This window comes from Lycorma delicatula, chromosome 4 (assembly GCF_047948215.1).
Source record: "Lycorma delicatula isolate Av1 chromosome 4, ASM4794821v1, whole genome shotgun sequence".
Lineage (NCBI taxonomy): Eukaryota > Metazoa > Arthropoda > Insecta > Hemiptera > Fulgoridae > Lycorma > Lycorma delicatula.
Window position 1 is genome coordinate 110599557 of NC_134458.1, and position 27277 is coordinate 110626833.

The window sequence follows — 27277 nt, forward strand, 5'->3', positions numbered from 1 at the left end:
AATCTGAATGTCTCTCTTAAACACTCTGGTAATGGGTCACCTCGCTTTTATTATTATAATGATGCAACATAATAATTTTTAAAATGTAAATGAATATCAAAGGTACTTCGTTGTTATATCTACATAATTAATAACACTTACAGCAGACTTACCTGCATACCATTCTGTTGAATTTCTGAACAGTACAGGTGATTTTTTTTAGGTATCATAGGATTATCACAGAACATTTATAAACTAAATTTTAATTAGCATTCAAATCATTAGTTGTTGCCTCCAACAAAAATTGTACACTGTTGGAATTAACAAGTTAACAGGTTATAGTATTCAATTGAAGATGAATGCCATTGAATTGTATCAGTGGGTACTTATAAAAAAAGTGTATTTTGAAGTAAAGCCTATACCAGTTAGCAATCCAATGGTAATCCCTCCCAAAATTGTCAATTTGCTATACTTAGATGTTAACTAGAAGATATAGTAGATGTTAACCAGGGGTATTAGTAAACTGTTTTCTTCATAGATTCGAATATATTTTCAGGCAATCAAATAAACTTTAATAACAAGATCAGCTAAGCTAAACTGCCAGAAAAAAGAAATGATTAGTAAAACAAGCAGATGCAGAAATTATTCAACATATAAACTATAATTGCTATCCAAATATTCTCAAAAAAGCATTTTTTGAGAAATGAATTATTCATTCTAGTTGTCAGTCTGCAATTTTCCCAGAAAGATCCAGCTCCCTTCAACAGGTAACTAAACAGAGAACATAAGGTAGAAGGTTTGAGCTTGTCACAAACAAGTAAGTCTGTAACACAAAAAACTAATGGAGCAACAAACCCCAAAAGGCATATAAATTAAGTTTTTTCTTCTTAAAAATTTAAAATGATAATTCATATTAATTTAAATCATAGACATTTATTAATTCTTATAATTAAATTTGATGTAGACTCAATTAATATATATGAATGGCATTAGCTGAATCTTTCTGGAGAAGGGAACGTGTTAAATAAAGATACATTTAAAATACTGTTAAGTAATAATTATCATTTACATGAAAATTAACTACACAAGACTACTGCAAAACAAAGTAAATTTTAATCAGAGAATACCGTAATACTAACTTATTCCGATAAACTCTTGACCACGGTCTTGTAGCACTGTATGCTGATTTTTGAGTAGTACTACTTGTAAATGAAAGGCTGCTAAGGTTACTAGTAAAGTTCACCAAGGAAAACTAAAACACAAGAAACATTTTTTTATAAGTCAAAATAATAAAATAGTAAAACTAATTTTATGGTAATAGCAAATAATAAATTTAACAGATAAATATGATTATATGTAGAAATATGATTTCTTTGGTCCAAAATCTCATCAGATGAAGGCAATCTGTTATGAGACAAGATGTGATCAAGAACTACATTTATCCCATCCCAAGAATACTAGAAAGAAAGTGAAGAATGAATTGGATTTTTGATGCCTATTTACTGCCAATACACTATCAGCATGTAAATGATATTAAAGTCCTAGATGAATTGAAAACTGGTTGTATAACAAAAGATCAAAACTTCAGTAGTACCTATCACACCTCATGTATATTGCAGCCATAAAATAGGGATAGAATAAAATTTAAACATTGCTTTGTATAATATGGTGGGCTAAAAATCAATTCCCCTTGCATGTGGATTAAAGTTCTGCAACAGATCAAAAATTTTGGTTTTGTAGTTGTTCATGATAAGTAATGTAGCTTCTATTCAATTGTTCTTTACTTCATTTTTTTATATACTGAGAATTATGGTGTTTAATTACAGAAAACAACAGTTTAGATGTCAAAATAACAATAATACAGCTGCCGTCCTTGAAAAATCTCTATTCTCTGCTGTTAGTTTGCATAATAGAATTTAAAATTTGAAAATAATAAAGAAATGCTTCATGATTAAGTAGTCCTAGAACTAGTTGCAATTAAGAAAACAATTAATTTGATCAGGATATTTTAGCAAAGAGCTCTTCTATAATGAAGAGCTCTAGTCTTTTCAGCAACTCTTACTGCTGAAAAGTAACTAAAAAGGTTACTATTCAGCAGGAAATCATATACTTTGTCCACATATTTTTAAAATAAGGGTGCAATTTTGCAAGAAATTTTATTCAATGTAAAGCAGATGCACTTTTCCTTGGCTTAGTGATATGGTCTGATGAAGTATGTTTCAAATTGAATAGACTAGTTTATTTTATTGACAGGACTTATTTTTTGCAATAGAACCCTAACAAGTAATTGAGATGTTATTCCTGGTTATTAAACAACCCTTTGTTTTACATTAGCCATCTCTACATTTTGCAGCAGAATAGGGCTCTTCAAGTTAAATAACACCTTAATAAAAGTTTTTCTGAATGTAAATGATGCCAATTAACATTAAATGAATAGCTACACGATTATACCTTGTGTTTTTGATTTAGTGGAGTTGTCTAAGACAGTGTTTTCTTCTGATTTGATCTTAACAAGCTATATAAAACTAGTTGATTTTTATAAATCAGGACAAAAATTTATTTGAAAAAAGTAGGTTATTCAGTGAAAACATACTATCATGAATGCTTAAAGCAGAAGCCTGACTCTTTTAACATTTCCTCTGATGATTATTAAAAATATGAAATAAAAAATTTAATTTTTATTTTTATTAACTACTTTCTTAACAGTAATTGGGCAAAATTATGTTTAGTCCAGTATATAAAATGTATTTTTAAATAAAAATTTTAAAATTTAAAAAAATCATGTTATCAATAAAAATAACACTTCCAAGCTAAAAATAAAACCTTAAAAATATTATAATCTAAAACATAAATCAAGTTACATTTTTTCTCCTTTAACTGAATATTTCCAAAAGCAGAAAGTATATTCTTCTTTTTATTTTTAAAAAGAATAATAAAGAATTGTTTGTTAATAAAATTTGTCTTGTTTTCATATTAATTAATGAATCAATTCTTGAGTTTTATCCTACAAAAACATGTAACTGCTCTTCAATAGTTTAGTTTTTTAATGAATAACAGGGACTTTCATCCTTAATATTTTTAAATAATAAAGCATTTGAATATGTTGAAATTAAATTTATTTTTGAACAAAGTACTTGTGGAAATAAATTTAACATGGTTTCAGCTACTGATTTCAAACCTCAGGGGATAAAAAGTTTCAAACCTCAGGAGTTACACTGTTTTTGTAGGATAAAACTTTGGAATTGATTACTAATTAATATGAAAACAAGAAAAGTTTTACCATACAAGTCTTTATTCATAGTCTTGTATAAGGTTTTAAAAAAATTTCTGTGATTACAATGAAATAAACGAAATGAAAGTTGAAACCACAATAGATCCTTGTCAGGAATCAAACCTAGAAGACAACATTGTAATTAGCTGTCTCACCAGTACCTTGCGGCAGGATTGACCTAAGCAGGTTAGATTATGTAACTAATAAAGGTAACCTAAATATTAAAGATTAAAATGACATTTTTGTCAATAGTTTTAGAAAATTATAAATAAAATAGTTTTATACTCTGTAGGTCGTGTAACATTTAATGTGCATTAAATACCGCACAAAGTTAAAATATTTCAATAATTGTTCAAAATATAATGAAGTTAAAAACTGTCGGTAAAGTTTAAATAAAATTAAGTATTACGATTAATCTGTCTTTTAAAATAAACTATAATTTTTAATTTTTTCTTTTTTCATTAACATTTTCCTTCATAGGAACTTTCAAAGCTAATTAATAAAACTTTCTGTGAAAGTTTTATTAATTTTAAGAATAATAGTGTTAATTAATAAGAATTTTCTGTGAAAAAAGTTATAGTATTATGGAAATGTTTGTTTAAACTACTTTGATTAAAGAGTGACAGGAGATGAACTATGAATTTTTTTCTCAAAACAATTCATTGCACATCAAATATTTGGTATAAAATTTGGTAAACATATTTCAATTTGCGTTTAGTATAATGCAATTGAGTCAATCAGGTGGATATTTTTTTCATTCTTTTTAGCCATTTTGTTTTTTCAGTCATTTGAAAGTACTGTGCACAACTGCAATCAAATTTTCTTTCAAATTAAACAAATAATACATACACGATTCTCAAGTTTATTAAAAAAAAAATTTGAAAAACACAACTCATGATACTGCAAAATAGCTACTGAGAGATATTATTTAGTTTGTGATTTTAGAAACTTTCTGACAGAGTAATCCTTTCAAGATATGAATATAGATTTTAATTTAAGAATAATTGAAAAAGTTAAAAAATAGTGGTCTGGACTTACGTGTAGTAAAATATTTAAAGAAAAATAAATTTTTTATAAATAAAAGCTACTTAAAATTTTTCCTTGCATCACATCTTTTCATTTTCCCAGATTTTGCTTGTTTAGTATCCAAATTACCTGTTTCAGTACAGAATAAATAAGTATAGCTTGTTCAACCTGAAATGGCACAGATCTGATATGGGTGATGGTTGCCTAGCTAGCGTGGGGCTATAATATGCTACTTGTGGAAGACTGTATACATAACAATATAATAAATTTTACGATATAGATATGGTATAAATTTTCTTAGTCTTGTAGTAATTTTTTTATACTAATTTGTTTATTATTTAGTACAAGTTTTTACTTCCTTGTACGAAGTAAAGGAAGTATTGAGACCGCAAAAAATAATATATCCATAATCCAAAAAATAATAATATCCATTTATCCATTTTTATGTATCTTGCATAACTCAAAAATGATTAACTGCAGGATGTTGAAATTTTGAATTTAGGACTGTTGTAACATCTAGTTGTGCACCTCTCTTTTTGAACCAAGTGTCCAAAAAATCCCAAAATCCCCAAAAAATTGGAATTTGGAAGTTTTTCTTTACTTCAGCAATAAGCCCTTATTTGATGAGAGCTTTTCAATGGTATCATAAGTGGTACTTATTTTCACTGGTTCGAGTTATAGCCAAGTGAAATTTTAATTAATGAAATATTTGGATCTTACAAGGGTTCAAATTAGACTTTTTCAAATGTTTCAAACATTTTTTTTTAAATATGTTTGATTTATTAATGATCTAATTAACCTCTGTTAATACAATATTATAATTATAATAAATATTATAATTTCTTAAAAATGAAAAAAAATTTATTTCATTAAATTTTTTTGAAGTAATGTAATTTAATAGGTGCACAAGGAAGTCATGTGGTGACCACATCTGATTTTTTTATACTAATGTTTCTGACAATTAATGAACAAATTCAAATCATAAATTTTTAAATTATTTTTAGTCTTATATTTATATAAAACAATACATAAATTCATGACTGAATAAAACAATACACATATAATTAGCTAACTTATTTTTACCACTATTATATTAACTCTCTCTTGGTGTATGTGAGTTCATGGTACAGAACTGTCGATTTTGAAGCACTTCTGCTTATCTATTTGCCCTGAAATTTTGCTTAGAAGTTTTCTCCTGGCAACACGTTTTAGCAACATTTTCAAGTCGCTAAGATACCCCTGAGTTGCTAAGTGGAAAAATGCCCCTTGAACTTATGCAACCTCATTTACGTGCATATTTTCTTAGTGAAAGAAATTTTAAGCGAGATATATATTAGGGTATATAGTTGCTACGAGAAATGTTGTACAGCAGCAACTGAAGTTTTGGGAAAATTCTAGATCTGAATTTTTGGATGAAAATCGCAAATATCTCAAATGGTTGGTCCTAGTCAAAAAAAAATTTTTTTCACTCCCCTTCATCACTCCCATCTGCTCCTAGTAGTACCTGTTAGAAGGTATTTTCAAGTGCCCTTAGGACGTCATTTGGAAAATTGGCAACCGCTTGTCTGATTTTCACGATTCAAACAATGTATGTATATTCAGCAGGTTGAGTGCTTAATGCTTCAGGTACTCTTGATAGACCAGATCTTGGTTATCCAGAAATTAAATCGTTTAGCTCTTGATTGCATTCGCCCACTGTAAAACGTACCGATCTGATTTTTCAGATCTAATATTAAAATCTAATATTGTGTTAAAGATGGTACACAGATTTATAATATGAAAGGCAAAGTCAAGTGGGTGGAATATATTGGAGTTATACGGAGGAAATGAATTAGAAAATGGTGTTAAATAGGAAGAAGAGGAGATCGAAGAGGATGAAAGGGGTGAAACAATACTGAGATCTGAATTAGATCTGAGAGCATTAGAGTTAAATGGCAGAAAGGCTCCTGGAATAGACATGTTAGTCATAATACCAAAGAAAGCAGGAGCAGATAAATTCTGAACAATTAGCTTAACTAGTCTACTAGTCTTGCACCAAAAATCTTAACTAGAATTCTGTTCAGAAGAATTGAGAGAATGGAAGAAGTGTTAGAAGACAAATTTGGTTTCAGGAAAAGTATGAGGACAGGGGAAGCAATTTTAGCGCTCAGATTAATAGTAGAAGGAAAAAGAAAAACAAACCAACATACTTGGCATTAAAAGACCTAGAAAAGGCATTCACTAACATAGACTGGAATAAAATGTTCAGCATTTTAAAAAAATTAGGATTCAAATAGAGATAATAACAATAATACATCAAAGAAGCCGTAATTATATAAAAAAAACCATAATTTTAGAGGATGTTCCCTATCCCAGTTACTTTTTAACCTTTGCATAGAACGAGCAGTTAATGATGTTAGAACAATTTAGATGGAGTAACAGTACAAGGTGAAAAGATAAAGATGCTATGATTTGCTGATATAGCAATTCTAGCTGAGAGTAAGTAAGAGATTTACATGATGAAGTTCTACGCAAGAACTCCCGCATGAAAATAAACAAAATGAAAGTAATGAAATGTAGAAATAAAGAAAATGGACCACTGAATGTAAAAATAGGAAAAGAAAAGATTATGGAGATAGAAGAATTTAAAATGCCCAAATATCCAATCAAATAAAGTTGCTTGAGCATATTTTCTTAGATTAGTTCAAAACATAGATTAACTTGTGTAATTAATTACAGAAGATAGCTGCATGTAATCAAGGGACAAAGGTACAGTAACGTTCATACAATAAAAAATATCGCATCTTTTTAAAACACACACGTTGTTTGTGCTAATTTCATTTCTTAACTAAAAATTCTTTCCATAGTACTAAAGTATTTATTGTTCCTTAATATTTTCCTCAGCAAGTAAATGCCACTGAAATAACACCAGACAAACAGTTACTAGCAGCTGCAGGTAAATAATTTTTTGTTATTAATTTGATACTATTTTGTTTTTGCTGATCAGGATGACAAAATGTGATTTTTAAAGATTCATTTTAACTATTATGCAGCTTACAATGGCTGTCGGCAGCTATCAGTGGTTTTGCAGGGACTAGTGTTTATGTTCAAATAAACACTAGTTCAAATATGTTCAAATGACATATTTGATCTGTGTTTTATTTGCTGTTAGCATTTTTTTTGTCAAATATTGTATGCTTGTAAATTTCATATTGTCTTTGTATATTGAATTAATAGTTTTATGTACTCTTTGTAAAATTGTTATTAATGTTTTTGTGGCATTATCTAGCCACTGAGAAATGCTAACAGCATTTAGTGAACTTATTAAATTTTCTGATCTACAGGAACAAATTTCCTAACACAACTTTTGCCATTTGCATTTTTCCTTACTTATAGCTTCAGTTTCCAGTCACAGATTATTTGTCCTTTTCAGTTTTCAATCTTTCCTGTGAATTGCATGGCACACAGATTTTATGGTCGCCCAGTTGTATGATAATGTGTGTCCGTGTTCTTCTGATATGTTTGTTTGGGTGACAATGCATTATGTGATGCACTCCTTTGGTGCTTCTAATGTCTACAAACTGGTTGACCACTGTAAGGTTCATTCTCAATATTTGTTTTACCAGCTCGGATGCATAAAATTCTTATTCTTCACTTACTCACTATACTTTCATTAGCAGTTTCATCATATAAACAGCTTTTAGGTGATGAATATCAGTAGCATTCATTTTTTTCTGCTATTAAAAATTTCACCAATGTCGTTTTTAGATGCATTGACTTAGCAAATGACTCCATAATACTGGTAACTGATATAAAATGAGGGTGTGGGTCAACAACCTTTTGAATGGTAGTAGCAGGAGATTGAAACTACAAAGTGAGCAGCTCCTATTGCAAAAAAACTATTGCTTTGTGTGATGTTTGTTCTGTTACATTAAAGTGTGTATTACAATTCAGCTATTATTATTACGGTTATATTCAGCTATTAACTGTATTTTTCAAATTTTTTAACGTAACAGGTCATCAACATATTTGTATGTACGACCTTGGTTCTAACAATCCAACGGCTATCATTAATTATGGAGTTTCTAAAAATGTTACTGGTGTTGGTTTCCAAGAGGATGGAAAATGGATGTACACTGGTGAAGACTGCAGTGCTTGTATATGGGATCTCGGGTAATTAAGAAGCAAGTATTTACGTTATTTTACAGAATTTTAAGTTTGATTTTTTTTCATCAATTCTTATGAACGTGATAAAAATTCTAAACTTTATTTTTATGAGTTATCTTTTGCGCTGTAATATGTCTGAGAAGTCCAACAAACTCTGGAAAATATATATTTTGGACTTTGTACATATTTATATACATTGTGTATACACATTATGTATATACATTATTTATATACACAGTGTATCTGTGTATATGCAATCGTGCCAAATGCACAGATCTATTTGTCACCAGGTGTGGTGTCTGTCTGATATGTGGTGAATTATCTTCTGAGTTATGATTTAAAACGCTTCCTCCACAATAATTTGTCAGGTGTTGTAAGGTTGGGGCTCTGTAGTAGTCGTTTCAATGGGGATGGTAATGCTTGTAAACCATAAATTGTTTGTTAAAAAAATGGTGCATTAAAGAGAAAATTGAGCTAGAGCCCCAGTCTTCCTGTGATCCACACTCATTCTGTGGGGTGCCCTTCTCTTGAAGTTAAGGCCACTCTTAGTCGCCTTAACTAATCATTTATCATTCATACCATAACAATGTGGTCCGTACAAGTAACATGACCCATCCTGGCCCATATCATGACACATGTTGGATTCATTTCTTACTTGGAAAATCTAAAAAAAATGGTCAGACCACCAATTATATTTACTAGCGCCAATTTTATTCACTAAATTGTCATTCAGCAGCCTCTGCTTCCTATACCCTCCTATGTTCATTAAATTCATAATAATAAAGCTTGTTCAGTTTATAAACTATCGGCAGACTGTTTCGAAACAGTTGGCCTCTAACTTAAAAATATTAGTTATAAATGATATTACCCATACTTCATATGAGTAAAAATAAAATGTATTTAGCCTGGTTCTTACCTGACTTTTAGTTTTGTTTTTTAGTCAAGTAACTGAAGGCAGTTGCATTGTACATACTGTAACAGTGACTGTGTTAGTTGAACCACTGTCATACATGGTCAGACCACTTAAAAAAATTGATTATATTTACTAGCCCCAATTTAGTGAATATCCCATCTAATGTATAAATTTTCTTTTTTACCAATTTCAAGGTTAAATTTTTAAAAATGTAGAAATTTTCATCAATTTTATCAGTAGTTTCTTTGCTGGGATGGGCATTGATGATGGAATAAATCGGTCAGGATATGTCCTTTATGTATAGTATTTTTTAAAAAAATACATGGGTGTGTGGTGGTGGGGGTGTGTGTGTGTGGGGAGGGTGTGGGTGTGTGTGTGGGTGTGGGTGTGTGTGTGGGTGTGTTAAACCTACATAAAACAAATTTTGCTTGAAGTGGTGAAACTACATTAGTTTTAATTAGTGCCAATTGCACCACCACACCCCTGCACGAATTAAATACATGTGTGCGTGCTATAGTTAAAATCATTGATTTAAACATTAAATCATTTTATTTAATAAAATGATATTTAAGCCGTGCCATCAGGAACATCCCACAGTTGGACTTTCCAAGAACATGGCTTCAACTGCATGAAGTGGGAATATGAAATGAAAATTTTGTAGTATATGAAAAATGCCAATGCTGACTAGGATTCAAACCCAGGATCTCAGATGAAAGGCAGAGATGCTTGCCAGTCTGCCAAGGAGATCAGTAATTAAAATTAGTTTATAAAAAATTGATATATTTAATCACATAGTGATTAATGAAGAGTAGGTCAATGAAGAGTCAAAGGATAATAGTATTAGAGAAACAGAAATAAAGGCAGTTATGGTTTATAAATTGCCTAATAGTTTGGGGAAAATAAGGAAAAAGTTTAGAGATAAGTTTGATCTGAAATACAGTTAAATGAATGTTTCAACAATTTGAATGAAGGCAAATGTAATTAATAAAGGAAATTTTCTCATGTTGTACATGAGTACAAACTTTTGAACGAAGCCTTATCATATTATTCATGGACAATGATTGCAGTAATCAGTTAATATAAATACAAATTGATAAGCGATTTAGATTAAAATAATGAAGCATAGTTTCTCTCATTATGAAAAGTACTGGTTCATGAAAGCTATGGAACTATATATTTTTGAGACGGTTATAAAATATATATTTTCATTAAAAGTTATTGATTTGCTGTGGTATGTTTATTAAGCCTGTGCAAATAACTGTAGACAGGTCACTTTTAAATGAATCACTGTAGTATTTTATGAATTGGTTAGAAAAATGATTTTACACATTTTAGTGTTATAAATCGTAATTAATGAAAAATAGATAAAAATAACAAGTTACCTACGTTTAGTCATTTACTTTTATGACTCGTCTACTAAAAAACTCATGTTTTATTTGTTCAGTTGGATGAATAATTTATTTTCTCATTAACATTTAGATCTTATATTCTGTATCTACTCTATCAATACAATTTTTTTCTGAAATTTGTAGTAATCATTAAATTTCAATTAAACTTTTCTTTTTAGCTTCATCTGATGGTGCAGCTCGTTTATGGAATATAGAAACAGGAACTGCTGAACGTGAATATAGTGGACATCAGAAATCTGTTACTGCATTAGCATTTTGCGATCAGATGACACCAGTTGAAAGTCAAACTAATTCATAAATTTTGTATTAAAAAGAATTTAAACTATTTTTAATTAATAATTATTTACCTTTTTAATCTGCTTGTTAGCAGATTGAAAAATGTCCAAATGTATAAAACATTTTTATATACATTTAAATTTATTAATTTCATAAGTGATTAGTGTAGAAGTAATCAGATAAAACAATCAGGACAGATGAATACTCTTGAACTTCTGAACTCATGTTCATTAAGTTCATTTATTATTTTTATTATACATTAACTTTAAAATATTGTATAAATACACGAGTCCAGCAATTCAAGAGTATTCATCTGTCCTGAATGTTTTATCTGATTAGTGTATAAGTAATGAGATTTACTTCTACACTTATCAAAAAGATTTACTTCATCACTTATGAAATTGATGTATAATTTTTTAAGCAGAGACTTGAAGACTTGAAATCAATAAAGCAAAATATAAATTAATAATCACAAAAAATGTTACTTAGAATCTAAACCTAGATTGACATTTCAATTAGTAAACTCACTGTTAGTAGAAAAAGGTATATTTACAAACTTTTAAAGATAAAGATAAAGATACTTTTTCAAGATAAAGAAGTTAGAATATTCACAGATCCAGTCACCAGTTCTATTGTGACTTATTACTAAGAAACTACAGTTTCTTTCAAAGAAACTGTAGTTTCTTAGTAATAAGTTACTACTGGTGAAAACTAAGAGTAAGCAAGCAAATCCTTGGGTTTGCTTACTAGCAAATAAGGAACTTAAATAGGTTTGCAATTGATCTTAATAAGATAAAATGTAACAAGGATTATAAAAATAAATACAAAAATCATCAATAAAAAAATTAAAATATTTACTAGCTTGTTTTTATTTAACATTTATTATTTAACAATTTAAAGAAATTATCATAATTTTTATTGATAAATGTTTCTATTCTCAAATTATCTATATATTGGATTATCCAATAGCTAATTTGAGAATAGAATCAATAAAAGTTCATTAACATCTGCAGCTTTCATCCAAAAAGATGCACAAATATTCATGATCTTGAGCAGATAAAAAGCTCATTCCAATCCTTGTTTAGGGTCAGAAACGTCAGCAGGAATTAGGGTATGGATAGATGGAAATCCAATGCTGCATTCCTTACTGCGGAGTTATTTCAAAGGCCAAAATGACAATTTGGAGGTATGCACTTATCATAAACACTCTATGCAGCTTATGCTGCAGAATCAAAGTGGACCTGGCCTACAGTGTCAAGGCTGGTGTCAGCAGGTGTCAGCAAACACCAGTTTTATGATATAAACATGTAACAGAGCACTAGCATGGTGGGGCCATGTTTCAAAAATGGGAGAGCTTGTGCAATTAAACTGTGCATACTGTCTCCCTATGTGTATGCTGGGGCTACAGGAGAAGCATGGCTGAAATAATTAAGCATTCTAACCCATAACACTCTATGCAGCTTATGCTGCAGAATCAAAGTGGACCTGGCCTGCAGTGTCAAGGCTGGTGTCAGCAAACACCAGTTTTATGATATAAACATGTTTTATGATATAAACATGTAAAATTTTGTCAATTGTACGTTGACTGTATAACAGTAAGATTGTGTTTATGTAACATTAATATTTTTAAAAACTTGGTTATACAAAAAATGTTCTTCTTTCTTTTTGTGGTGAATTTGTTTGGACTTGATTTATTTTCAACATGAGTTTCAGCGATATATTTTGTAAACTGTTCAAACTTTGCAGAAAATAGTGCTTATGTGATCTCTGATTCTGAACATTCAACATTAGATGAGGCTGTCTAAAGGAAAGTGAAGATGAAAACAGCTAAACATAGTGCTATTAATGATACTGCTTAAGCAAACATAAGAGATTTAAAGTCAAAAAGTCAAAATGGGAATAACAATAACTGATCTGGAATGTGCTGCTAAGGAAGCTGCATTTTCATACCACACTGTAGACACAAAACCTTCAAAACATCAAAATGCACATCTAAAAGGTTATTATATGACCCAAAATTTTCATATGGTAGAACCAATACCAAGGCAGTTATTGTTAACATATTTTGCTATGTGTTGCCTTCTTGGAAAACATCAATTTTGCATCGTTAAACTGTTTCATGAATTAATTCATCGTTAAACTGTTTTAAATTGAAGTAAAACATTGTTCCAATTGATATTTCAGCCTGGAATTCAAGTTAATCTTTTAATGTTTTGCAGTGTGTGAAAAAAGACAAGCTTGAACAAAAGTTGATTTGTTATACTGCTGGTAATAACAGTAATTTTCTTGAAGAGAAAGGGGAATTCAAATGTATTCAGTTTAAGTGACGTAGGTAGACCTATTTTATGAATTAGCATGTGATTCTCTGTGCCTGTATGAGTAACGAAACTTCTGTGAATTTGTGAAAAAGTATATCTCATAGCAGCACAAGGTTCCTTGGTTTGTTACCTGCAATAGAAAGAATTCTTTCAGTTTTTGATGGCCTAAAATCATATTTCTTTTTTGTGACAAATGCCCAAAATTATTATTTGATTTTTCTGAAAATCTAGAAATTTAACTTTCTGACATTTTTATATGGTACTCTACAGTTATTTAATAATGTAGTTCTGAAATTGGAAGCAACAGAAGCATTTCAGACATATTCTGAATTAATTTGTCAACTTCAGAAAAAGAAAAACCCATAAATTTATACAATCTTCTGCCAAAGAATTGCTATGCACTCTAGAAGAAACTAATGATGTTCAGTAACAAAGCGTAGACAATTTTTATCATTCTAGTATCCAGTACTTGTGTAGAACTAAATAGTTAGCAGGTTTCAGTGGATAGATACAAACTGAAATTGCCTGGTCTGATTTATAAGAGACTGCACAAGTTGTTAATGAAATTATAGAAGATTTCATAAATATTGATGACCTATTTGATGAATGTACATTGTTGAACCAAGTAATTCAAAACCAAAGGATAGGTTGTGGTTCAAGTTCTGAAAAAGTACCAGATAATTTTGAAAAGAAGTGGAAAGCAATTTTTAAGATGTTTCAAAAGAAAGATGTTGCAATATTTTTAAAATGACTGAGTTTGCGATGTCTTTGCCTGGGACATCTGCTCCAGTTGAGAGAGTACTTTCAGTTATGGGGAACATTTGGTCTGTAGAAAGGGGTAGACTTTCAGTATCTACTGTTAACATCAGCTAAAGGTTTAAATTAATTTCTTGTAAATTTTATGAGTTCTAACTGCTTATTCAGCTATCCAACCAAGAAAGTCTTTAGAACTTTATAGGAGTGTAGAACATTATATGAACTGTATATGAGTGTTAAGAGAGCAAAAGGAGCCATTTATACTGTGTTCTTCATTACAGTGGTAGATAGCATTATAATGGAAATGAGGAGGTTACTGGATACCGTAATGTGTAAAAATAATCAATCTCTATACAGTGCAGAATTGTTATGGATAAATCTGATGGTTACAGTGAATTTAAATATATTTAATATTATATGAAATATAAATCACCAAAATACAGTAATCAGATAAGTTAAACTTACCTTATTGATTTCTAATAACCGGTTTTCGTGGTATCCCACATCTTCAGTTGTTATTAAATTCTATTTTTATTACAATAAAACTTATGCTTTCAAATAACTTGTGTCCTCTTTTTGAAAATTATATTTATTTGAAATTTCTTCTAACAATTTTAATTTTTTCCAAAAGAATAATGACATCCGCAAATCTCAACATTTTTATTCTTTCTCCTTAAACAGTTACTCCACTCAATTTTTTTGTTCTCCAATATGGGGGGGAAACAGACTTCATTTTTGTCTCACTCCTGATAAAGAGCCTTTCTTTCTTCATCTTCAACATTTATGACTGCTATCTGATTCTTCAAGAGATTATGTACATTTCTTCTTTTTCAGCATCTCAGTACAATGTGATTTACACATGTAAGCATTTGAACTGCCCTAATCAAATAAAAATTACTGAATTTATAATGAGCATAAAAATAATGGATCTTCAAAGGAGACAATTTGTAAGCTTCATCTGCATTAGGAGCCTGAGTAGAATTAATTTAATTGAAAGATTAATAATTTCATGATAATTTAAATATATTTTTTTTTAAACCAAAGGGCACCTTCAATCAAAAAAATACCATGCACAGGAAGACATGCTCTATGTTGAAATTCAATGCACTATTCTTCATGAATAACTAAGTTATTTATAATTAGTTAGGTAAATAACTAAAATTTACGTAATTAAATAATTAATATTATTACTGCGTTATAGGGTAAAATGTAAGTCATTACTTAATTTTGTTAAACTTTCTAAACTGAAAGTAAAATGTAAGAGTAATTATTTAAAAGTCTACATTTTCTTATAAATTCAGTTTTGTCAACTTGTGTATCCTGAAAAATACAATTATTTCTATACAGTTAAAATATCACACTGTAATAAATAGCTATTTTCACAAAATTACTTAATTTAACAAAGTGAATTTTAGAACATGACCAACCTAATTATCTATACCACTTTGATATTGTTATGAAAATCTATCAGTTGCTACTTAAATTCATTTACCTCCAGAATAGTTTTACAATAAAATGAATTATTTTTTTTGCTTTTGGATGATGAATTAATTTCTTTTTTTTTTTGTTTGTTGGAACTAATAAAACTTTAGACACTCAAAAAAGATATTATAAAAAGTCCTTAAATTCAGAAAATAATTATAATACTGTGTAGAAAGTACATACATTTTTATTCATTTAATTTTTTTTTTAATGTTACTATAATCTCCATTATTATTATTATTATGCTTTTACGGCCAACATGGGACCACTTAAGTCAATTTTAGTTGGATCTTTTCTGAGAAAAGCATGTTATTTTACTCTTCCGAGCTGCCCAGTATTTCTTCATCCGTTCAGATCTTGCTTTCTTTTCTTCATCCGTAAATACCCTCTTCGTTGTACCTTGTCGTTTGTCTGTCTTTAGTTTAAATCTATTGCTTTTGTCTTTTAGCTTTGTAATTTTTCCAGTTTTATTCTGTAGGTCAGTCAGGGAAATTCCCAATTCTTTCATATCTTCTCTAATTTCTTTGATCCATCCTACTTCTAGCTTTTGGAACCAGAGCTTTTCAATGATATTTCTTGACAGTCTTGTTTCCGGTGTCCGTATGAGATGACCAAAGAAAGAGATTCTTTTTTTCCGCATAGTATCAGTAACAGGCTCTATTTCTTGATACACCACCTCATTTGGCACAATCCACCATTGGCCTTCTTTTTGGTGTTTTTTATTGATACACGTTCTGACAATTCTCCTCTCTATTTTCAGAATTTTTTCAATTCGGTTTTTCTGAGTGATTTTGAAAAGGGTCTCGCTTCCGTAGGTGACTTCTGGCTGTACTACAGTTTTATAATGTTTAAGTTTTGTTTTAGCAGAAAGGCATTTTTTGTTATATGTTGACCAAGTTAATTTTTGGGATTTAATCATTTTATTTGTCCTGTTTTGCCATGTCACTTTTTCATTTAAATTATAAGTTATTATTTCCCCTAGATATTTAAATTGTTTTACTATTTTAATTTTCTGATTGTTTACCGTAATGTGCTCTATTACCAGAGGATCTATGGCCATTAGTTCAGTTTTTTCGAAAGAGATATGAAGCCCTATCTTTTGTGCTAGGTTTTGAAGGCTCATGATTTGCGTTTTGGCTTCTTGAATATTATTTGCTAAAAGAGCGAGGTCATCTGCAAATCCTAGGCAATTTAGTGTGATGGAGTTTTTCTTAGTACCCATTTTTATATTTTTGGGATTTATTTCATACCATTTTCTCATGACAAATTCGAGGGCGCAGTTAAAAAGGAGTGCTGAGAGGCCATCTCCTTGCCTCAATCCAGTTTTTATGTAGAAGGGTTGAGAGAGTTCACCTCTGAATTTCACTCTGGACTGGGTATTGGTTAAAAAGTTAATTTTATCATGTTTACGAGTTTAGGGTGAAGGCCCAGGTTTCTCAGAATATTCAGCATGGATGGTCGGTGTATACAATCATAGGCCCTTTTAAAGTCGACAAAGGTGATTATTAGTTGTTTTTTCCGTCTTTTATATAAGTCCATCATAAGTTTTAGGGATATTATTTGCTCCGGACAACCTCTCCATGGCCTAAATCCCCCTTGGTATTTCCCCAAGTTCCAGTTCAAGTTGGTCTTTGCATCGGTTGTATATGATTCTCGACAGGATTTATGTGCAATCCAGGAGAGATATGCCTCTGTAGTTTTCCGGATTAGTTTTATACCCTTTTTTATGTAATGGATGAATGAGGGCTGTGGTCCAGTGTTCTGGAAGTTTTTCTTCGTTCCATATTTTCACGAGGCATAGATGTAGGAAAGTTTTGACTGAATAAACTGATGAGTGTTTCCAGAGTTCTGCGAAAAGCTGGTCTTCTCCGCTTGCTTTGTAGTTTTTTATTTCATTTAAAGCTGCGAGAACTTCTTGAATTGTTGGCAGGTTGATATTTACCGGTGAAGTTTTAACTGGAGTTTCAGTATCAATCTCAAAAAGCTCTGGGGAGTCGTCACAGTTCAGGAGTTTATTGAAGGTTTCTGCCAAAATTTCAGCATTTTCTTTATTGGTGTGGGCCATATTTCCTTTTTTTCCTCTCAGCATAAGGGTGGGTGGTTCATATCTTTGAAGAGCCTGACCAAAAATTTTATAATAATCTCGGGAGTTAGTTTTTTTGGAACTTTCTTCTATTTGCTGAATCAAGTTTTTTGGGCTTGTCGTTTGGTTCCTCTTATAATTTTCTGAGTTATTTTCCTTTGTTTGGTGAATTCATGGTTAGATTCTTCAGTTTTCTGGGTTTGGTGGTTGATCCAAGCTCGGTGTCGGTCTTTGAATGCTTTGTCACATTCTTCATTCCACCATTGGTGTTTTTTTCTTGGGTTTATAGGGGCTAGTTCTTCAGCTATTTCTTTCAGTTGGGATGTCAGTTCTTTTAAATTATTAGTTAATTTGATTTTTTTTGTTGTTTCTTCAAAGATGGCATTGTTTATTAATATATGTGGATCATAAGCTCTTTTGTTTTTAGGTTGGGATTTTTTCTTTTTATGCGGGGTGAATTTTATTTTAACTTTAATTAAGTAATGGTCCAATCCAGTATCTGTTCCTCTCAAGACTTTTACATTATAAATCTCCTTGTGATATTTCCGGTCCATGCAAACATGATCGAGTTGCCATACCCCTTTTTTCCAATCTGGGTGTTTCCAAGTCTTCAATTTGTTTGTTTTTCTCATAAAATAGGTGGATTTTGAGATCATATTATGGTTTCTGCAAAATTCGACAAGTCTTTGGCCGTTCTTGTTAGTTTTCTTCTGGGCAGGCCATTTTCCGATAATATCATGATATCTTCGTTCTTTACCAAGTTGGGCATTAAAGTCCCCTATTAAAATCTTGGTGTGGGTCTTATTTGTGTTGTTTGCAGTTGGGTCAAGAAGTTCCCAGAATTTGTCCATCTCTTCTCTATCTTTTTTAAGATTGTTTTTGTCATTGGTGGGAGCATGGACATTTATTATGGTGTAGAATTTATTGGCTGATTTTAGGGTTAAGGTTGAAATCCTGGGGGAGTAAGACTTAAATTCTATGACTGAGTCAATTATTTTAAGATTGATTGCAAATCCTGTTCCGAACTGTGGGCAATTCTTCATCACACGTTTCCCGGGGATTCCTTTGTAAATTCTGTAACCCTGAGATTCAAACGGCTCTCGATGAGTGTTTCTCATTTCTTAAAGTCCTGCGTTTAGGAATTTTTATCTATCTTTTTAATTTCTTTTTTAAGTTAAATCTTTAAAATGTAAATATATATATATATATATATATATATATATAAAAATATCATTTAAATTGTTAGAAATTAACAATTAACATCAGAGTAGAGCTTCTAACTTTAATGTCCAGTTGGGAAGGAAACAGAATTTGACATCATTGATTCAAACTGACTTTCAGAAAAAAATGGATTAAAAATAAATATTTCTTTATTAAAATTAAAGGTTTTGTTTATAAGTAATTGGTTAAACTTTTGATTGGTTAAACTGTGGCAATACTTAATTTAAAAAAATCAAATCATCTAATAAAACCTTAAAAAAACAAATAACCTTATAAAAATCAAACAACCACCACATTACTTCATTCAATTGCTGAATAAACAGGTTAATAAGAAAACTGTTTCTCAAGATATAATTATAAAAATTTGAATGATCATATTATAAACTAATATGACTGAAAATTTTTTGTTTGACTCTTTTTGAATTAAAACAATTTATTTGGTTTTCACCCATTTTCTACAAATTTACACATTTTGACTTTAATCTGAGACTACTCTGAAAAAATTGGCAAAGGATAATGGAATCAAACTTATTTAAATTAAAATATGCTCCTTATAAATACATTGATAATATTCTTAAAATCATCTTCACAGATAATTATCAGATTTTTGTAACTACTAAAAATACAACAGAATTATTGAAATTTATTGTTAATTTATACTTTAAACATAAATTATACAGGTTACAATTAATTAAATATAACTTTTCTGGGTTACTACCATTACTGCTTATAGAAATTATTTTTAAATGTTATTAATTTTAAAATTTTACACGGTATTATGAAAACCAGTTTAATAATCTGGTTACTTCTAATTTAAAGAAAAAAAAATTACCTCAAAATTTATTTCATTTTTCTTTTTTATTTTAAATTCTGGAAGAAAAGCAGATTCGATGTGCGGTACTGGGGGTTAATTAATAATCTAATGGATTACTTAGAGTTGACTGTCGCCATCTAAAAGAAAATATGAAATTATTCAGAATCATAAAAAATTGGGTTAAATTTCCATTTCAAAATTACAATATTTCTTAAAAAGTTGGTCTCTTCATTTATTCCTCAGCAGTTACCTATTCACCTTCATAAGCAGAATTACATGATGTAGTGTAGTAACTATGTTGATAAGGAAGCTTGTCTAATTAATAGCTTTAAGTATCTTCTGGAGTATAAATTTAACAAACTTCTAAAATTCAGCAAGATCTCAATACAAATCTTGAGTCTAATTAAAATACAATTAGTTTACTTTAGTGATTTCACCCTTGTTACTTAGAAAATCTGAATGTCTCTCTTAAACACTCTGGTAATGGGTCACCTCGCTTTTATTATTATAATGATGCAACATAATAATTTTTAAAATGTAAATGAATATCAAAGGTACTTCGTTGTTATATCTACATAATTAATAACACTTACAGCAGACTTACCTGCATACCATTCTGTTGAATTTCTGAACAGTACAGGTGATTTTTTTTAGGTATCATAGGATTATCACAGAACATTTATAAACTAAATTTTAATTAGCATTCAAATCATTAGTTGTTGCCTCCAACAAAAATTGTACACTGTTGGAATTAACAAGTTAACAGGTTATAGTATTCAATTGAAGATGAATGCCATTGAATTGTATCAGTGGGTACTTATAAAAAAAGTGTATTTTGAAGTAAAGCCTATACCAGTTAGCAATCCAATGGTAATCCCTCCCAAAATTGTCAATTTGCTATACTTAGATGTTAACTAGAAGATATAGTAGATGTTAACCAGGGGTATTAGTAAACTGTTTTCTTCATAGATTCGAATATATTTTCAGGCAATCAAATAAACTTTAATAACAAGATCAGCTAAGCTAAACTGCCAGAAAAAAGAAATGATTAGTAAAACAAGCAGATGCAGAAATTATTCAACATATAAACTATAATTGCTATCCAAATATTCTCAAAAAAGCATTTTTTGAGAAATGAATTATTCATTCTAGTTGTCAGTCTGCAATTTTCCCAGAAAGATCCAGCTCCCTTCAACAGGTAACTAAACAGAGAACATAAGGTAGAAGGTTTGAGCTTGTCACAAACAAGTAAGTCTGTAACACAAAAAACTAATGGAGCAACAAACCCCAAAAGGCATATAAATTAAGTTTTTTCTTCTTAAAAATTTAAAATGATAATTCATATTAATTTAAATCATAGACATTTATTAATTCTTATAATTAAATTTGATGTAGACTCAATTAATATATATGAATGGCATTAGCTGAATCTTTCTGGAGAAGGGAACGTGTTAAATAAAGATACATTTAAAATACTGTTAAGTAATAATTATCATTTACATGAAAATTAACTACACAAGACTACTGCAAAACAAAGTAAATTTTAATCAGAGAATACCGTAATACTAACTTATTCCGATAAACTCTTGACCACGGTCTTGTAGCACTGTATGCTGATTTTTGAGTAGTACTACTTGTAAATGAAAGGCTGCTAAGGTTACTAGTAAAGTTCACCAAGGAAAACTAAAACACAAGAAACATTTTTTTATAAGTCAAAATAATAAAATAGTAAAACTAATTTTATGGTAATAGCAAATAATAAATTTAACAGATAAATATGATTATATGTAGAAATATGATTTCTTTGGTCCAAAATCTCATCAGATGAAGGCAATCTGTTATGAGACAAGATGTGATCAAGAACTACATTTATCCCATCCCAAGAATACTAGAAAGAAAGTGAAGAATGAATTGGATTTTTGATGCCTATTTACTGCCAATACACTATCAGCATGTAAATGATATTAAAGTCCTAGATGAATTGAAAACTGGTTGTATAACAAAAGATCAAAACTTCAGTAGTACCTATCACACCTCATGTATATTGCAGCCATAAAATAGGGATAGAATAAAATTTAAACATTGCTTTGTATAATATGGTGGGCTAAAAATCAATTCCCCTTGCATGTGGATTAAAGTTCTGCAACAGATCAAAAATTTTGGTTTTGTAGTTGTTCATGATAAGTAATGTAGCTTCTATTCAATTGTTCTTTACTTCATTTTTTTATATACTGAGAATTATGGTGTTTAATTACAGAAAACAACAGTTTAGATGTCAAAATAACAATAATACAGCTGCCATCCTTGAAAAATCTCTATTCTCTGCTGTTAGTTTGCATAATAGAATTTAAAATTTGAAAATAATAAAGAAATACTTCATGATTAAGTAGTCCTAGAACTAGTTGCAATTAAGAAAACAAATAATTTGATCAGGATATTTTAGCAAAGAGCTCTTCTATAATGAAGAGCTCTAGTCTTTTCAGCAACTCTTACTGCTGAAAAGTAACTAAAAAGGTTACTATTCAGCAGGAAATCATATACTTTGTGCACATATTTTTAAAATAAGGGTGCAATTTTGCAAGAAATTTTATTCAATGTAAAGCAGATGCGATTTTCCTTGGCTTAGTGATATGGTCTGATGAAGTATGTTTCAAATTGAATAGACTAGTTTATTTTATTGACAGGACTTATTTTTTGCAATAGAACCCTAACAAGTAATTGAGATGTTATTCATGTTTATTAAACAACCCTTTGTTTTACATTAGCCATCTCTATATTTTGCAGCAGAATAGGGCTCTTCAAGTTAAATAACACCTTAATAAAAGTTTTTCTGAATGTAAATGATGCCAATTAACATTAAATGAATAGCTGCACGATTATACCTTGTGTTTTTGATTTAGTGGAGTTGTCTAAGACAGTGTTTTCTTCTGATTTGATCTTAACAAGCTATATAAAACTAGTTGATTTTTATAAATCAGGACAAAAATTTATTTGAAAAAAGTAGGTTATTCAGTGAAAACATACTATCATGAATGCTTAAAGCAGAAGCCTGACTCTTTTAACATTTCCTCTGATGATTATTAAAAATATGAAATAAAAAATTTAATTTTTATTTTTATTAACTACTTTCTTAACAGTAATTGGGCAAAATTATGTTTAGTCCAGTATATAAAATGTATTTTTAAATAAAAATTTTAAAATTTAAAAAAATCATGTTATCAATAAAAATAACACTTCCAAGCTAAAAATAAAACCTTAAAAATATTATAATCTAAAACATAAATCAAGTTACATTTTTTCTCCTTTAACTGAATATTTCCAAAAGCAGAAAGTATATTCTTCTTTTTATTTTTAAAAAGAATAATAAAGAATTGTTTGTTAATAAAATTTGTCTTGTTTTCATATTAATTAATGAATCAATTCTTGAGTTTTATCCTACAAAAACATGTAACTGCTCTTCAATAGTTTAGTTTTTTAATGAATAACAGGGACTTTCATCCTTAATATTTTTAAATAATAAAGCATTTGAATATGTTGAAATTAAATTTATTTTTGAACAAAGTACTTGTGGAAATAAATTTAACATGGTTTCAGCTGCTGATTTCAAACCTCAGGGGATAAAAAGTTTCAAACCTCAGGAGTTACACTGTTTTTGTAGGATAAAACTTTGGAATTGATTACTAATTAATATGAAAACAAGAAAAGTTTTACCATACAAGTCTTTATTCATAGTCTTGTATAAGGTTTTAAAAAAATTTCTGTGATTACAATGAAATAAACGAAATGAAAGTTGAAACCACAATAGATCCTTGTCAGGAATCAAACCTAGAAGACAAAAGAACCTAGAAGACAACATTGTAATTAGCTGTCTCACCAGTACCTTGCGGCAGGATTGACCTAAGCAGGTTAGATTATGTAACTAATAAAGGTAACCTAAATATTAAAGATTAAAATGACATTTTTGTCAATAGTTTTAGAAAATTATAAATAAAATAGTTTTATACTCTGTAGGTCGTGTAACATTTAATGTGCATTAAATACCGCACAAAGTTAAAATATTTCAATAATTGTTCAAAATATAATGAAGTTAAAAACTGTCGGTAAAGTTTAAATAAAATTAAGTATTACGATTAATCTGTCTTTTAAAATAAACTATAATTTTTAATTTTTTCTTTTTTCATTAACATTTTCCTTCATAGGAACTTTCAAAGCTAATTAATAAAACTTTCTGTGAAAGTTTTATTAATTTTAAGAATAATAGTGTTAATTAATAAGAATTTTCTGTGAAAAAAGTTATAGTATTATGGAAATGTTTGTTTAAACTACTTTGATTAAAGAGTGACAGGAGATGAACTATGAATTTTTTTCTCAAAACAATTCATTGCACATCAAATATTTGGTATAAAATTTGGTAAACATATTTCAATTTGCGTTTAGTATAATGCAATTGAGTCAATCAGGTGGATATTTTTTTCATTCTTTTTAGCCATTTTGTTTTTTCAGTCATTTGAAAGTACTGTGCACAACTGTTTGCAATGAAATTTTCCTTCAAATTAAACAACACTTTTTTTAAACAAATTTTTAATAATTTGTAACGATTCTCAAGTTTATTAAAAAAAAAAATTTTAAAAACACAACTCATGATACTGCAAAATAGCAACTGAGAGATATTATTTAGTTTGTGATTTTAGAAACTTTCTGACAGAGTAATCCTTTCAAGATATGAATATAGATTTTAATTTAAGAATAATTGAAAAAGTTAAAAAATAGTGGTCTGGACTTGCGTGTAGTAAAATATTTAAAGAAAAATGTACTTTAACATTTTTCCTTAACAAATTTCCTGGTGTAAATTAAGATTTAACAAATGGGAATTCTTGATAAACAACTTATAGTGAACTGAATATTTCACATTTTTCCCTTATTTACTGTAGGCAGTGGGAAAGTGTTGCATTCATGTTTTAGCACCTCGTACAGTGTTATCTTCATATACCAAAGTTCAAAAAGGTTCAATACTGGTATTGAACCTTTTTGAACTATTGCACTTAGACAATAAAATTTAAAAAAAATTTATATTATATAGGCAGAAACTGCTGCAACCTAGATGAAAAGAACCATCATTGTACATCTGTGTTATCTTGTAGAGAGCTTCTGTTTAACAGGCTTAGAATTTATTGTCCAGTGGCTTCACAATAAACCTAATGGCTAAAGTTGGCTGTCAAATTAATCTAGGCCTACTAAAATCAATGTATAATGCCATATCCTTTTAAATTAGATGAATCATATCAACAATTACATTATTTTATACATTGATTTCCTAACTTCTTAAGACTTCTTAACTTCTTCCTAACTTAAAAAACTTCTTAAGATGTTTGATAGTAGAAAAAGCAAAATACAATTATGACTAAAACAAATTGATTTATCTGCTTAATTTCCGTTACCTTACATATGAAGTTGTGTTTATAAAGTTGTACATATAAAGCAAAATTTTTTGAAATTTGCTTTAACAATTAATATTTTGTCTTACGTATTATATACTACAGTACAGAATGATAAAAAAAAATTGTTTCAGATTAATTCATTATATTAAATCATTAACCAGGAGTGATTAAATGATTAAAGATTAAATCATCATGGTTGATGGTGTGACTACTGCAACCAGTGGAGGAAGTAGTAGTGGTACTGGAGTGGTAGGTGGCGGAGGAGTAGCAGGTGGAAGTGGAGATCAAGTTATACTGGTGGATATGATTATACTATAAAATTATGGCAAGCACATTCTGGTGTAATTTATAGATTTTATTGTTTGGTATTTGTTATTGTATTTCATCTTAACATATTTGTGGCATTCAAATCCAATACTAAAGATCCTTGCTCAGGCTTGTTAAATTTATAATTGATTAGTTGGTCTACTTTTATCAGAATGAAATTAAGATGAGGTATAATACAAGCTTTATACTCCTTCATGAATATGCACATTACAATAAAATAGTAAATTTTGAGATTGCTATAAGTTTTTGACTAAATGCAGTTTTTGACTAAAAACTTTTTGACTATATGCAGTTATTTATTAAAGGGAATTGACAAGCTCTGTGTAGTTGACCTTCTTGATCTACAAAAGCTATTTATTGAACAGACCTTCCACAGTTCAGAGTTACTCTTTACTATCTGGGACCTTATTTTCTTAGAGGTTTTCATTTGTGGAGATCTGTTCAGTAATCATGTCTTTTTTATAAATAAAAGCTACTTACGATTTTTCCTTGCATCACATCTTTTCATTTTCCCAGATTTTGCTTGTTTAGTATCCAAATTACCTGTTTCAGTACAGAATAAATAAGTATAGCTTGTCCAACCTGAAATAGCACAGATCTGATATGGGTGATGGTTGCCTAGCTAGCGTGGGGCTATGATATGCTACTTGTGTAAGACTGTATACATAACAATATAATAAATTTTACGATATAGATATGGTATAAATTTTATTTTGTCTAATTTTAAGTTTCTACTTCCTTGTACGAAGTAAAGGAAGTATTGTGACCGCAAAAAATAATGGATATTTCTGTTGAAATATCCATTTATCCATTTTTATGTATCTTGCATAACTCAAAAATGATTAACTGCAGGATGTTGAAATTTTGAATTTAGGACTGTTTTAACATCTAGTTGTGCACCTCTCTTTTTGATTGCAATTGACTGAACCAAGTGTCCAAAAGAACCCAAAATCCCCAAAAAATTGGAATTTGGAAGTTTTTCTTTACTTCAGCAATAAGCCCTTATTTGATGAGAGCTTTTCAATGATGTATCATAAGTGGTATTTATTTTCACTGGTTCCAGAGTTATAGCAAAGTGAAATTTTAATTAATGAAATATTTGATCTTACAAGGGAAAGGCACATTGTTTCAAATTAGACTTCATTTCCTTTTTTTAACATTTTTAAAAATATATTTTGATTTATTAATGATTAATTAACCTCTGTTAATACAATATTATAATTACAATTAATATTATTTTTTTAAAAATGAAAAAGTAATGTAATTTAATAGGTGCACAAGGAAGTCATGTGGTGGCCACATCTGATTTTTTTATACTAATGTTTCTTACAATTAATGAACAAATTCAAATCATAAATTTTTTAATTATTTTTAGTCTTATATTTATATAAAAAAATATATAAATTCATAACTGAATAAAACAATACATATATAATTAGCTAACTTATTTTTACCACTATTATATTAACTCTCTCTTGGTGTATGTGAGTTCATGGTACAGAACTGTCGAATTTTGAAGCACTTCTGCTTATCTATTTGCTCTAAAATTTTGCATACAAGTTTTCTCCTGGCAACACATTTTAGGAACATTTTCAAGTCGCTAAGATGCCCCTGAGTTGCTAAGTGGAAAAATGCCCCTTGAACTTGTGCAACCTCATTTTCGTGCATATTTTCTTAGTGAAAGAAATTTTAAGTGAGATATATATTAGGGTATACAGTTGCTACTAAAAATGTTGTACAGCAGCAACTGAAGTTTTGGGAAAATTCTAGATCTGAATTTTTCGATGAAAATCGCAAATATCTCAAATGGTTGGTCCT

At 29.4% G+C, this 27277-nt stretch overlaps 1 pseudogene; it reads left to right on the forward strand.

The window, feature by feature from the left end:
- The first annotated feature begins 334 nt into the window (after positions 1-334).
- LOC142322697 (target of rapamycin complex subunit lst8-like) overlaps positions 335-27277 on the forward strand; it is a 35381-nt pseudogene continuing 8438 nt past the window's right edge.